The sequence below is a fragment of the Hibiscus syriacus genome, unplaced genomic scaffold (assembly GCF_006381635.1).
Source record: "Hibiscus syriacus cultivar Baekdansim isolate YM2019G1 unplaced genomic scaffold, ASM638163v2 tig00116958_pilon, whole genome shotgun sequence".
NCBI classification, from domain to species: domain Eukaryota; kingdom Viridiplantae; phylum Streptophyta; class Magnoliopsida; order Malvales; family Malvaceae; genus Hibiscus; species Hibiscus syriacus.
Window position 1 is genome coordinate 1770408 of NW_024063484.1, and position 13378 is coordinate 1783785.

Consider the following 13378-nt stretch of genomic DNA (forward strand, 5'->3'; position numbering starts at 1 on the left):
ATTTGTCAGTTAATTGAGAAATGAACCGAGATATATAATTTAATCTTCCCAAAAAGCCTCGAACTTCTTTTTTTGTATTGGGTGGTGGAAGATCTTGAATTGCTTTGACTTTATCTGGATCAATCTCGATTCCTTTTTTGCTGACTACAAATCCCAAAAGTTTCCCAGAAGTTACTCCAAAAGTGCATTTAGCGGGGTTGAGCTTTAATTGATACTTCCTCAATCTCTGGAAAAGCTTCCTCAAATTTTGAATATGTTCTTCTTCAGTTCGGGATTTGGCAATCATGTCATCTACATATACTTCAATCTCTTTTGTGCATCATGTCATGAAACAAAGTTACCATGGCTCTTTGATATGTTGCCCCTGCATTTTTCAATCCAAATGGCATCACTTTATAACAGAATGTGCCCCCACATGGTTATAAATGTTGTTTTTTCCATGTCTTCAGGATTCATTTTTATCTGATTATATCCTGAAAATCCATCCATAAATGAAAACCACGCGTGCCCTGCAGTATTATCCACCAATGTGTCTATGTGGGGTAATGGAAAACTATCTTTCGGACTAGCTCTGTTGAGATCTCTGTAATCCACACACATTCGAACTTTCCCATTTTTCTTTGGTACGGGAACAATGTTGGCTACCCATTCTGGGTATTTAGATGCCTGTAGGAAACCTGCATTGATCTGTTTCATTACTTCTTCTTTGATTTGCAACAACATTTCTGGCCTCATTCGTCTGAGCTTTTGTTGGACCGGTTTATATTCTGGATTGATTGGAAGCTTGTGTATTACTATATCTGTGCTTAAACCAGGCATATCTTGATAAGACCAGGCAAAGATATCTTTGAACTCTTGAAGGAGATTTATCAATTCTTGTTTTATCTGGATGGTTAGAGTAGTACCAATTTTCACCTCTTTTTATTTCTTCATCTGTTCCCAAATTCACAGTCTCAACCTCTTCTTTGTGGGGTAGAATTTGTTTGTCTTCTTTTTCTACCAATCTTAATAGTTCAGTAGGAACATCACATTCCAGTTCATCCTCACACCCATTGATTTCTTCCAGACATATAGGCTGCTCTAAATTTATCACTGGATTAAATTTAGGAATAAACATGCTATTAACACTGTGACACCTGCAAATTTAAGTTGGACATATTTCCGAAAGAATATAGTAAATTTATGAAATAAATAAATGTAAAAATGTAAGAAATTGTAAAGAATGATTGCCATATGAAAATTTTAAAGAACATTCCTTATATTTAACACAATTTCTTTTACAAGATAACAAAAAGTTTTCATATTTTTGAGCTAAACATAAAGATCAGTTCTGAATATTACTCTGCGTTAATATTAAAAACTATAGGAAGATCTTCAGTGGTCCAATTGTTGAGTGTTTCTCCAGGAAAACATGGGCGAATCCTATCCAAGTATTTGCCAGTTTTGTTGTCATTCATGATCATATTGATAAATAATCCATTCATAGCTTCTTCAACTATGTCTTGGTCTTTCGTCAACTTTTCTTCTTTAAAGGCTTCAACAAGCTGCTGTTCTACATTAATTGTTCCCCCTGATCTGAATGTGGTCTTCAATTGTGGGAAAGACATGTGTTTCCAAAGGATTTCTCCCCCTTTCAATTTTGCCTTTCTGTCTTCACATCTTCTTTTCATCTCTTTGTTCTTTTGCTGAAAATTGGGCTTAAACCCCAGCCCAAAACGGTCTTTTTTCATCTTTATACTGATAGGAACTGAAATCCCTTGAAGATTCTTTCCTAGACCTTTCCCAGCTTTAGCTCCGATGCCTAAAGTTTGTCGTACCGTCATCTTGGTGCAATCAGACAATCTGGGATATGGAATTTTGCTTCCTTCTGCAATAAAGGTTGCATTTACAAATTCAAGAGCTCGGAAAGAGCATTCAAGAGCATCATCATTGGTGTCGATATATGGAACATTGCTTGTTACAGACGCAATGATTTCTTCTTCAGCACCTACGCATATTAGTTGTCCATCAACAACAAATTTCAATTTCTGATGTAATGAAGAATGAACGGCTCCTGCTGAATGAATCCATGGCCTTCCTAATAGACAATTATATGTAGGGTGGATGTCCATCACCACAAAGTCAATATTGACTGGTCCAATTAACAACGGTATTTCCATTTTCCCAAGCACCTCTTTTTGAGTACCATCAAATGCTCGCACTACATTCTGATAACTCTTCATGTGTGATTGATCCAGAGGCATTCTTTGAAGTGTGACTAGAGGCATCAAGTTGAGAGCAGATCCATTGTCAATCAATACTCCTGGCAACACATGACCATGACAATGTGTCGTGATGTTCAAAGCTTTTACTGACCCCATTCCGCCTTCCGGTATTTCATCATCTGTGAACGTTATGTAATTGTCAGCGGCTATATGTCCCACAATTCTGTCAAGTTTATTGAGGGATATATCTTCAGGGATGAATGTTTGATTGAGAATTTTCATCAAAGCATTTCTATGTGCTTCTGAATTCATCAATAAATCAAGAATAGAAATTCTCGCTTGTTGTTTGTGTAGTTGTTCAACCACACTATACTCACTGTGTTTCAATAATTTCAAAAATTCTTGAGCTTGTTTTTCTGACACAGGCTCATTGAATGCTGGAGGGGATTCATCATCAAATACCTTCTGAGGTATTGCCATGGCTTTTCCTTTTGTTTTTATTTGTTCTGAAGCATTGGATGTTTCGGGAGAGTAACATCTCCTACTTCTTGTAAAGAAACCGACTTCGCTTATTGCTTCAGACGTCGATGTTGTACCCAAACTCTGTATTTTCTCTTCTGTTTTTTCTAGAGAAATAGATCCTCCTACCATTGAAACATTGGTAGTATAATTCCAAGGTACCCTGCGGGTATCTTTGTATGAAAATGGTAGAGGAGTGGTGATAACTACTTTCGGCTTTATTGGTGCAAGAATCGCCGTAGATGATTTCACATTAATGATCACAGGATCATTTGTTCTTTGACTAGGTTTAGAATCCTCTGATGAGCAAACATCTTCTTTTTTTCCTGGTTCTTCTTCAAAGAATTCTATTTCTCTGTTGTTCATCAATTTTTGCACCAAATCCCTAAACTCAGGACATAGTTGAATTTTATGCCCTTTCTCCTGATGATATTCACAATAATTCTTGCCTTCATTCTGCTTTGGCCTGAATTGTTGTGGAATTATACCGGCTACAGAGAGTTGTTGGAATATCCAAATAAACGGAGATTTAATTTCATAAATGTCAGTTTTTGCTTTCTTTCTGTTCTCTTCCTGAATTGCATTCACGTTTTTGTCTCCATGATTTGGTAATGGATGATTTGATGCAGATGGTGTATTGAATTCCAACTTCCCAGTGTTGATCAAATTTTGAACCACCCTTTTGAATGCCAAACAGTTTTCAATAGAATGACCCGTGATTCCTTCATGATAAACACAGTGTGCCTTTGTATCATACCAAGGAGGGAATGGTGGTTGCATGGGAACCAAAGGATAGGGTCGTATGACATCTGCTTTTAACAGCGAATCATAGATCTCAGCATATGGTACTGGTAAAGGTGTAAAAGACAACATTTCATTTTCCTTTCGAGATCCTCTGGAATCTGCTCGATTAGTGTTTGTTTCCTCTTTCTTAACCCTTGGCTGGGTTATTGTAACACTTTTCGATGAATCCTTGCTGTAAGAATTTGCATTGTTGACTTCATTCTCCTTTTTCCGGTACGTAGGTCTTTTGGAACTATACCCATCATTTGATTCAATCTTGCCACTTTTCAAGACATTTTCAATGAGTTCTCCAGAAATGACCAAATCTGCAAAATTTCTGGTTGCATTCCCCATTAGATGATTTAAATAAGGAGCCTTCAAGGTATGAACAAATATTACTGTGGCCTCTTTTTCTGACAAAGGTGGTTGAACTTGGGCCGCAGTGTCACGCCATCTCTGGGCATACTGTCTGAATGTTTCGTTATTCTTTTTCTCCAAATTTTGGAGAGTCCATCTATCAGGGACCATGTCTGTTACATGGCGATACTGCTCTAAAAATGCTTTAGCCAAATCTTTCCAGGATCTAATGTTGGCTTTGGTCAATTGAGTATACCATTTTAAAGCCGGTCCTGTCAAACTATCCTGAAAGCAGTGAATTAACAATTTCTCGTCCTTCACATATCCTGCCATTCTTCGACAAAACATAGTAATGTGGGATGAAGGGCATGTAGTACCGTCATATTTATCAAATTCGGGAGCTTTGAACTTGATGGGGAGGATTAGGTCTGGAACTAAACTCAACTCACTAGCATCAAACCCATAGAATGATTCAGTTATTTCCACGGATTCCATTCGTTCTTCTAAGTTCTTGATCTGTCTGGTCAGTTCTTCATTTACTTTTTGTTTCTCATTCAGCTCATTCAAATATGGGATCAAATGCTCAGTATTAAGATCCCCTATTTTCACATCGGATATAAGCGGATTTTTGCTTGAAGATGCAGGATTCACTTGTTGATCTTCATGTGGTTTGGCTTCTTGTAATGCAGATGTACGAGCATTGATTTGTATAGGTGTAGTACCAGAGTGATAAATTGGTTCTGGTGGAAAACCTAGAGGATATATGGGTTCTTGGTCGAAAGATACAGGATTTTCATGCATTTTTCCACTGATAGCCTGCCTTTTAAACATGTCCTCTATTTTCTTCATCATACTGTCTTGTGAATTTGCAATACTGGCTTTAATTTTTTCCAGCTTCATTCTCATTTCTTCTTGTTCTTTATGATGTTGTTCCTCAATACGCTGTATTTTATCCTCCATAATTCTCTTAGTAGCTTGTCTAGTACCGTAGTGATGTTGTATTTCTCTTTTGGCCAGAATAACTGCGATTGAGAAATCTTTTAATATTATTATTTTTTCTCAAATTTTAATTAATGAATTTTATCTTAATAAATAAAATAATAAAATTATTCATAAAGAAAATTATGAAATGAATGATGAATGTATGCAAAATGTATGTATGCAAAAAAGGTATTGATCCCAAAAAGTTAACTGTCATAGAACAACTTTCATCGGCATACAAAAGTTTCTTTATAATAGTTCATAACTACAGATAAGGCGTAGCTTTCCTATTAAGCTCTATAATTTCTTTCATTAACCATGACACCTTCTTTCCGCACTTAGAAACTGGATCAACGTGATGCTCAATTATTTTGGCTTCAACAGCTAGTTCCCCAATATATCTAGCAATTTCGCTCATTTGTACCATGGCCTCGAACACCATATTACTTCTTTCTTCACTTCTTTCAACATAGAAATCAGTTGACTTTTGCCATTGTTCATTCGTTCCTTCAAGAGTTTGCTCTAACTCAGTGATTCTGACTTGACAATTGTGCAGAATTTTTTCAAGATCTCTAACGCGTCTTCGCAGTGAAGCACTTTCTTCATTACTTTCTTTGAGATCATTAGGTCCTAGACGAACCTTTTCTTGAAACAATGATTCTTCAAGTTGCAAAATGTAAGCATTAAACTCTGAGTTTTTATTTCTAGACTGATCCAGATCTTATTCAAGTTTTGTTCGTGCTTCTTGCGTTCTTTGATTAAGCTTCTGGATTTGAACATCCTTGTTTCTGCATCTTTGCATCCAATTGCTAGCCACTTCCTGCTCTACCTCAAGTCTGGTGTTGAAATTTTTTCTTTCTAGCTCCCATTTTTCTTTTTCAATATTGGATTCTTCCATCTTTTGGCCTCTGACTTCAAGTTCGGCAATCAACTGGTTCATTTCAGATTCAAATCCCTTGAACATGATATTTTTCTCGCCTTCAAATTTATCAAAGATGTCATTCTTCATCTCTTCTAAATCCTTGGCTCGATCCCTTTCTCTTTGCATTTCATTCATGATCTCGCGGTGTTCAGCCTTGTGTTTTATAATTCGCTCTCTTCTATTGACCTCAAAATCTTCCATTTTTTGCTTTCCTTTCTCAAGGTTTTTAAGTAGACGGCTATTCTTTCCTTTCAGATCTTCAACTCGTCTTTTCTCGATGTTCAATTCTCTGGTCATCTGTATTGTTGCTTGGCTTGATCCTGATGCTTTCCGGGATTTATATAACTCCTGGTAATTTTTCTGTAATGCTCTGAACTCATCATCACCTTTTTCTTTATCTTTTCTCAACATTGCACATTGTGATGAATGAAAGTCAATGTCAACCCCCAACATAGCTTTATCTTGTCTCATTTGCTCTAATTCTTTCGACCAGCCTTCTCTTTCTGCTTCAAACTCAGCTCTCAAGATTTCAATCTCTGACGGAACCACCTTAATGCGATCTTCCATAGAGATATCCTCATTTTGATCTGATAGAGGAATATTTTCGTTTTTCCTGACAGATCTCCATTCTTCATAATCAGGAGTTAGCATTTCTTTTGCTGCTTTAGCTCGGATACAAAAAGTTGTTTTCCAAGCTGTAACGGCTTCCATGATACTTCTTTTATAATTTTTGCTATGGAATGCGAATTCAGATGACTGTAATCCAGCAGTGACAGGTACAAATTGACGACCTTCATACTGTCTTATAACCAGAAGTGGTGCATATCCAATTCCTCCCCATAATCCGAGTAGCATTATCCAGTTGTAATCTCCACATCTGTAAAAGAATTCCCTTTGGATTTGCCACGGGGCTCGCCAAACAATGTCATTGCTTTGCAGATTTCGAAAGGCATTAATCCACATATCTTTCTTAATTTCTTTCGGCCATTCCTGCTCCAGAAATTCTTTTAATGGTGAGTAATCCGTATTAAAGCGTCGGTATGAAACCTTTTCTGTCTTCCAGAAATGACTATGGATCCAAACATATAACAACTGGGTACACCCTGAAAATCGTCCACCTCCTATTTTTCTACAAGCATTTAACGATCTGAAGGTCTCTGCTAGGATTGCAGAAGCAGGATTAATCTTTTTCGGTAGCTGTTCGAATAAATCTACCACTGCAGCTTCAACATATCCCAATACTTTTGGGAAGATGACCATACCATACATACCCAGAGCAAATAAATCGAATCGTACTTTAATATCTGGATGACTCTGAATAAGTTCTTTAATGTTGGTCCAAGCAATGCCTTCGCTTTCGCCTTTTTGTTTCGTACGGGATGCCACTCATTCTTCTCGTACCCCGGCAATCTTTGCTAATTTAACTCGAAAGGGTTGAGTTTTAATTGACTTTGAATAGATTCGATTCTCCAAAGCCCCATCTATATGTAGCAAAGTTGTGTATTCTTCAATAGTAGGGACCAAATCCTCTTTATTGAGAGTGAAGCAATTGTACCCTGGATTCCAGAATTGAATTAGGGCTCGGAGTAATTCATCATCAACTTCTACATAGAGTAAATATGGGATGTCTCCGTAAGTCTGATAAAACTGCAATTTTTTGTTTGAATCCCAACTTTCCCAAATGCTTCGCAAATCTTGCATACCATTTCTTTTTAGTGAAACTGGAGCATAACTGGCCAAGTCAGATATATAATCATCCTGTAAACTGTCTCCTTCTTGTCTTTGTAAATCCTCAGCCCACTGTCTTACTTCTGAGTTTAGAATTACTTGATTTGAACACTTTTTATCCATAGATGAAGGCTTTCCAATAAGACAATTAACACAAGGATCAATGTCTTTTATCCTGTATGATGCTATGCAAACAGAAAAAATAAAAACACACAAAAAGAAATGAATTAGTTTATAAAAAATTTAATAATAACATTTACCTAAATATTTTATTTAAACATGCTTTTTCTAAATTTAAATAATTTAAATATACATGTGATTTAATCAATAAAGAAAATAAATAAATAAGAAAATTAGAATTCATTTCTCCTGTGCGTACACCTATTTTGGACAAAATTTTGGCATGACTTCGGATCGGAAGAGTTTCTAAGGTTTTTTATATGCAGGGTTTCAGATCTAAGAATAAAGGTACCCGAATTGTCCTTGTTAGTGCCCCCTTGGGTTGCTAACCCTCAATCCTAGTCCATTACAGACTAAAGTGGATCGAGTTTAATTCGAGGGGATACATTTCTCTATGCCTGACACGGAGAATAAATTCTCAAGAAGACATAGAGCATATAAACCCCGAAAGTTACTTGCTAGGTCTGACACGAAGAATAAATTCTCACGAAGACGTCGCTTTCACTTCCACTTAAAAGGGACAAACTCAATTATAGAGCTTTATGTTATGTAATGCAAGTGTTGTGTGTGAGGAGAAATGTTCATACCTCTGACAGAAAAATAAATAATAAAATAAAATACTTGCAATAAAATGAAATATAAATAATATATATAAATACTATAAAAAATATGTATATATATATATATAAAAAAAAGAATTATAAATTAAATATATACATTTTTAATTTATAATTAATAGAGACAATTTATAATTGATTTTTAAAAGTTTGACGTTCCCCAGTGGAGTCGCCAAGCTGTCGTAACCGGTTTTCGTCCGGGCACGAAATATTATACTTGGCAGGAAAATTGATGTGAATAAATTATTTTTGAAAATAATTTGGGAGTCGCCATCGGCCTTTTGGGTCAGGTAGGTCGAATACCTAAAAATTATTTTTTAAAGGAGTTTTAAGAAAACATCAATTAAAAAATGAACTGATCTGCGTTTATAACCAAAAATTCGTTCTTTTTAATAATAAAAAGGGATTCGTGGTCGGTTACGTTTAGGGAAGGATTAGCACCCCTACAACGCCCAAAATTAGTACTTTTTAATTATAACTTGTCTCTATTATTAAAATTTAAAAATTCAAAAATATATTTAATTTATAATCCTATTATTTCAAAATTATAAAAAAAATATTTATTTATTTAAAATATCAGAAAAGAACTTCTAGGTGCCTTAAGACAGCTCTTTTCTTTGACATTAATAAATATTAATTTAAATAATATTGTTTAATTTTTAATTTTAAAATATCAGAATAGGACATCCAGTTGTATTAAGACTGTCCTTTTCTTTGATATTGAAAAATAAATATTAAAATAATTTATTTAAAATAAATATTTATTTATTATATATTTATAACAACATTTAAATATATAAACAAGTAAAAATAAAAAAATACAATTCTAACTATATATTTAAAAGCAATAAAAAATACTTAAAATAAATGACTAAAATATAATGAAATTAAAATTGAAAAACCTAATTCATAATTAATCAGAATTACAGGGATTAAACATGCTATTTTCTTATTTAATAATTTAGTGACTAAAATAAAATTATCTAAAATTCGGATATTATAATAAAATAAATTAAAAATATAAACTAGGGATTAAAATATTATTTATTAAAATTAAGGGATTAAATCTGTTATTTATCCTAAATATATTATTTTAATAAAAAGGACTAAAATAAATAAAATTAAAATTTCGAGACCAAATTAAAAGTATTATAAATTCAATTTAGTGACTAAAATGTAAAGTTTACAAGTTGGAATGGCTTCGGACGGGATTTACCCTTTGTGAAATTACATAAATACCATCCCCGAAACGACGTCGTTTGGGAGAGGGTATTTATACCCTAAGCCGGCTGGCCCTACGGGCCAGTTTCTCATTTCTTCAATTCTGTTCTCTCTCTAACAGAGAGAACAAAATTGTTCTCTGCCTTCTCTCTAGCTTCCCTCACCGGAGGGAAGCCGGTCACCGGACGGCAACCGTCTGCCGCCGTGACCATCACCGCCGGCCACCGCATCCGGTGGCCGGAAAATTTTATTTTTATTCTAATAGGTAGATCGGACCGTCCTAAGGACGGTTCCGGTGTTATTTTCTCCTAAAAAGCTCCCAATCGGAGCAAATCTAGGAAAATACCTTTGGTTTTCGAAGGTTGTTGGTGACGTTTGGAGGTTTCCGGTGGTCGTGGCTTCCTCGGTAAGCTTCTCTCCTCCTTTTTCTTCTATTTTTGGTTGCTGGTTGTGGGATGTTGACTGAGATCGTTGGTAGTAGTTTTTTTTTCTTGTTTCTCTGTTTTTTTTTTCTTTTTTCCGGCTCTGTGTTCTCTGTTTTTGCTCGCAGATGGGGTGATGGCTTTATAGCCATCACCGGTGTGGTCATCGGACCGGTCTGAAGAATACCCTTCGGTGAGTCACCGGACTCCCAGTGGTGACTCACCGTTTGGGGGAGACGTGTGCGGTTACGGCCGGCCTTCTGGAGTCTTTGGTAGACGTGGTGGAAGCTGGAACGTTGGTGTGGCGGTGGAGTCTTCTGGAAGCAGCAGCAGCGGCGGCCGCGTGGCCCTAGGGTATCATACCCTAGGGTTTGTGCTGGATGAGTGTGGGCCGTTGGATCTCTCAGATCCAACGGCTGTGATGATGAGGCGGCTAGGGTTAGAGATCATACTCTAATCTGGGTTTAGGGTTTCTGAATGGGTTTGGGCCATTGTATTTGGGTTAACTGGTTGGGCCAGTATATATTTTTTATTATTATTTATATATGTATATATTTATTTAATAATAATAATAATAATATATTATAATAATAATAATAATAATAATAATTATTATAGTAATAATAATTATAATAAATTAATATGGGTAAAAAATTAGTATCTTCATATATTATGTTTTTTTAATCACTCAACCGTTTTCTTAGTTACAGTTTGATTATATACCTTATTTAATATTTTCTCCAGCCCCACAGGATTTACATTCGGATCCCTCTTCGGATGCTTTGAACAAAGATCCTTCTTCAAATGTCTCCTCGAGAGCTACCTTGAGCTTTTGCTTTCATGGAGTTTTTGGAGAGTTAAACGGTCCTGCTTAGTTTCAGCAGTAGATTCAACCAATCCCTTCTCTTGCTCTTCTTGGTTAAGATCAGAAAAGCACAATGAAAATAACCATTAACTCTGATCAACAACCGTATACACGCGGTTGTGTGAGAACCACAGCTTTATCAACCAAGCAATGTGTCACCCAAGTTACCCCTGCCTAGGGAGAAGATGAAGCTGTTCGAGATGCAGGGTCGGCTAACCTGCTTCCATTTGTGCGGGCTAGAGGGTTACCTATGGATTTTCGATATCTCCGACGACGAGAACTGTATCGGGAAATGGATTTGGATCTATACTCTCGACTTCAAATGGGACAGGAAGATGTTCCCTTTCATAGATGATTCATACAGTTACCATATATATAAAACTAGTTGGCATCCAAAACATGGAAGTATTACTGGTTTGGAAATGGAGAGGGGTTTTCCGCTACAATTTATCAACAGATACAGTGACAAAGGTTGAACTACAAGGGATTGAGGAGTCTCAGTACTGCACAATTCTATGATACTTCTTCTTTATCCATTTATGTGCTTTCATAAAAGATTTCTTAATCTTCCCTTCAATGGCATACATCTTATAACCTGTAAGTCTCATCTTTGTTTTCATATTTTGATCATTCCACCACTTGATCGATAAAGATGACTTCTTCTTCTTCTTTGAGGCGACGCATTTACGATCGTAGGGAGGAATTGGAGGATAAGTCGAACCATTGTAAGGTGGCTTGTTTGTGCATTTCAACATGTTGTCATCTGCGATTCCGAGACTTCGACCGCCATCGCCACCACCGTATAGTTCGTACGGTGATGGCCGAGACTCCTCCATCAATCGATGCGTCTCGACCCCTTTTTGCCCTCCCTTTTGTGTCTCTTTTGTGTGTGAAGGTTTTAGTTTTTGAGGGAAAAGGATGGAGAGGACAACAATGCATGCTCCTTTTGTTACGGAAAAGAGAGGTTGATGAATGAATGAAAGGTTGGCCGGTGGCTATTTATGCTTCAATGGTTAAAATTAATCGATGTTTTGTTGTGTTTTTATCATTTTAGGGTTTGCTTAATTGATGTTTATAAAAAAATATTTAAAATTATGTATTTATTATATAAATACAATTTTTGTTTTAAATTAAAGGCATATATAATTTTTTTTGTTTTGATCCAATAGTGTATATTTTAAAATACAAATATATTAATTTATTTTTAAATAAATAGAATTATTTGTATATAATATTCAAACAGATAAATATATTGATAACAAATTTTATAACTTATAAGAATTAAATTAAATTAAATAATTAGTATTTTCAACTATCTAAATTAACTAATAGTAATATTAAACCCTAACCGTTCTCTCCCTCCCACTCTTCTTTGTTTTCTCCCTTTAGAGTTTGTGACGTTGTTTTATAGATCAAATCAATTTCTTTTATTTTGTTTAGACGACGGCGACAATAGTTTTGTTGTTGGTTTTCGATCATCGTTTTTTCTCTTTGTTTCTTTTTTAATTTTTTAACAAGAATAATTCAGTTTTTGTGACACGTTTTCTCTGCATTTGTGGCACTTTTTTTTGCCTCCGTGTCACATTTTTCATCTTCTTTCTCGGTCATTTGACCTCTTTTATTTTATGTTTTCTAAGGGTTGGATTTGACGACGTCACAATTAATCAAGATAACAATTATTTATAATCTTATTGATCCATCCCGCTTTGGACCCTCGGATTGAATTTGGATACGCGATTTTACGTTCGTGAATAGTTTCTCACGACTCTCGTCTCTGATTTGTGATTCTCCGCAGTCTTTCAATAACTTAATCCCCTTTTATGGTTCATTTTCCGATGAAGTCAAATTTGTTTGTATCTATTTTTTGTTCGAGGCTTTTGGTTGAGTTTTGAACTTTTTCCATGCATAATACTTGTATGATCTAAAGTGATTAGTTTCAATGTTATAAGAAAATATTCAAATTATGTATTTAATTTACAACGATAGTTATGAACTCTTATTATAATTTTAATATTTTCATTTTTTAATAATACTAGCGATTTATATTAAAAAAAGCTTAATATCAATATTGTAAAAGTGAAGGGAGAAATTATAGAAGTGAAGACTAATGATCTTTTGGTGAATGAACCTTGTGACTTGTGAGGCACAATCATAGGGATTCTATGTATCATTTTCCTTGAATTAAGAGAAAGAATATATGTATAGTTGTTTGACATTGGACTTGACATGTTAACCACCCTATATTATCACATGATTATGTGCCTAACAGGATAACCCCTTTGCTTAAAATCGTGAAAACTTGTGTATTATCTAACCTTTTTGGTAAGACGTCTTTTATCAGTTTATCATTTTTTAATATCTCGTTTTGATTAATCTGAATCAATCCGAGTCGTACAACTAGCTTTGATTCTTTTATTAGTTTATCATTTGATAATAATAACATGATATTAGAGTAAGTATATTTGTTCGTTCATTAAACTAATATTTTGGTTCTTTTATTAGTTTAACATTTGACAATAATAACATGATATGCATGTATGTAGGTATGTATGTATGTAGGTATGTATATATGGTTAGTA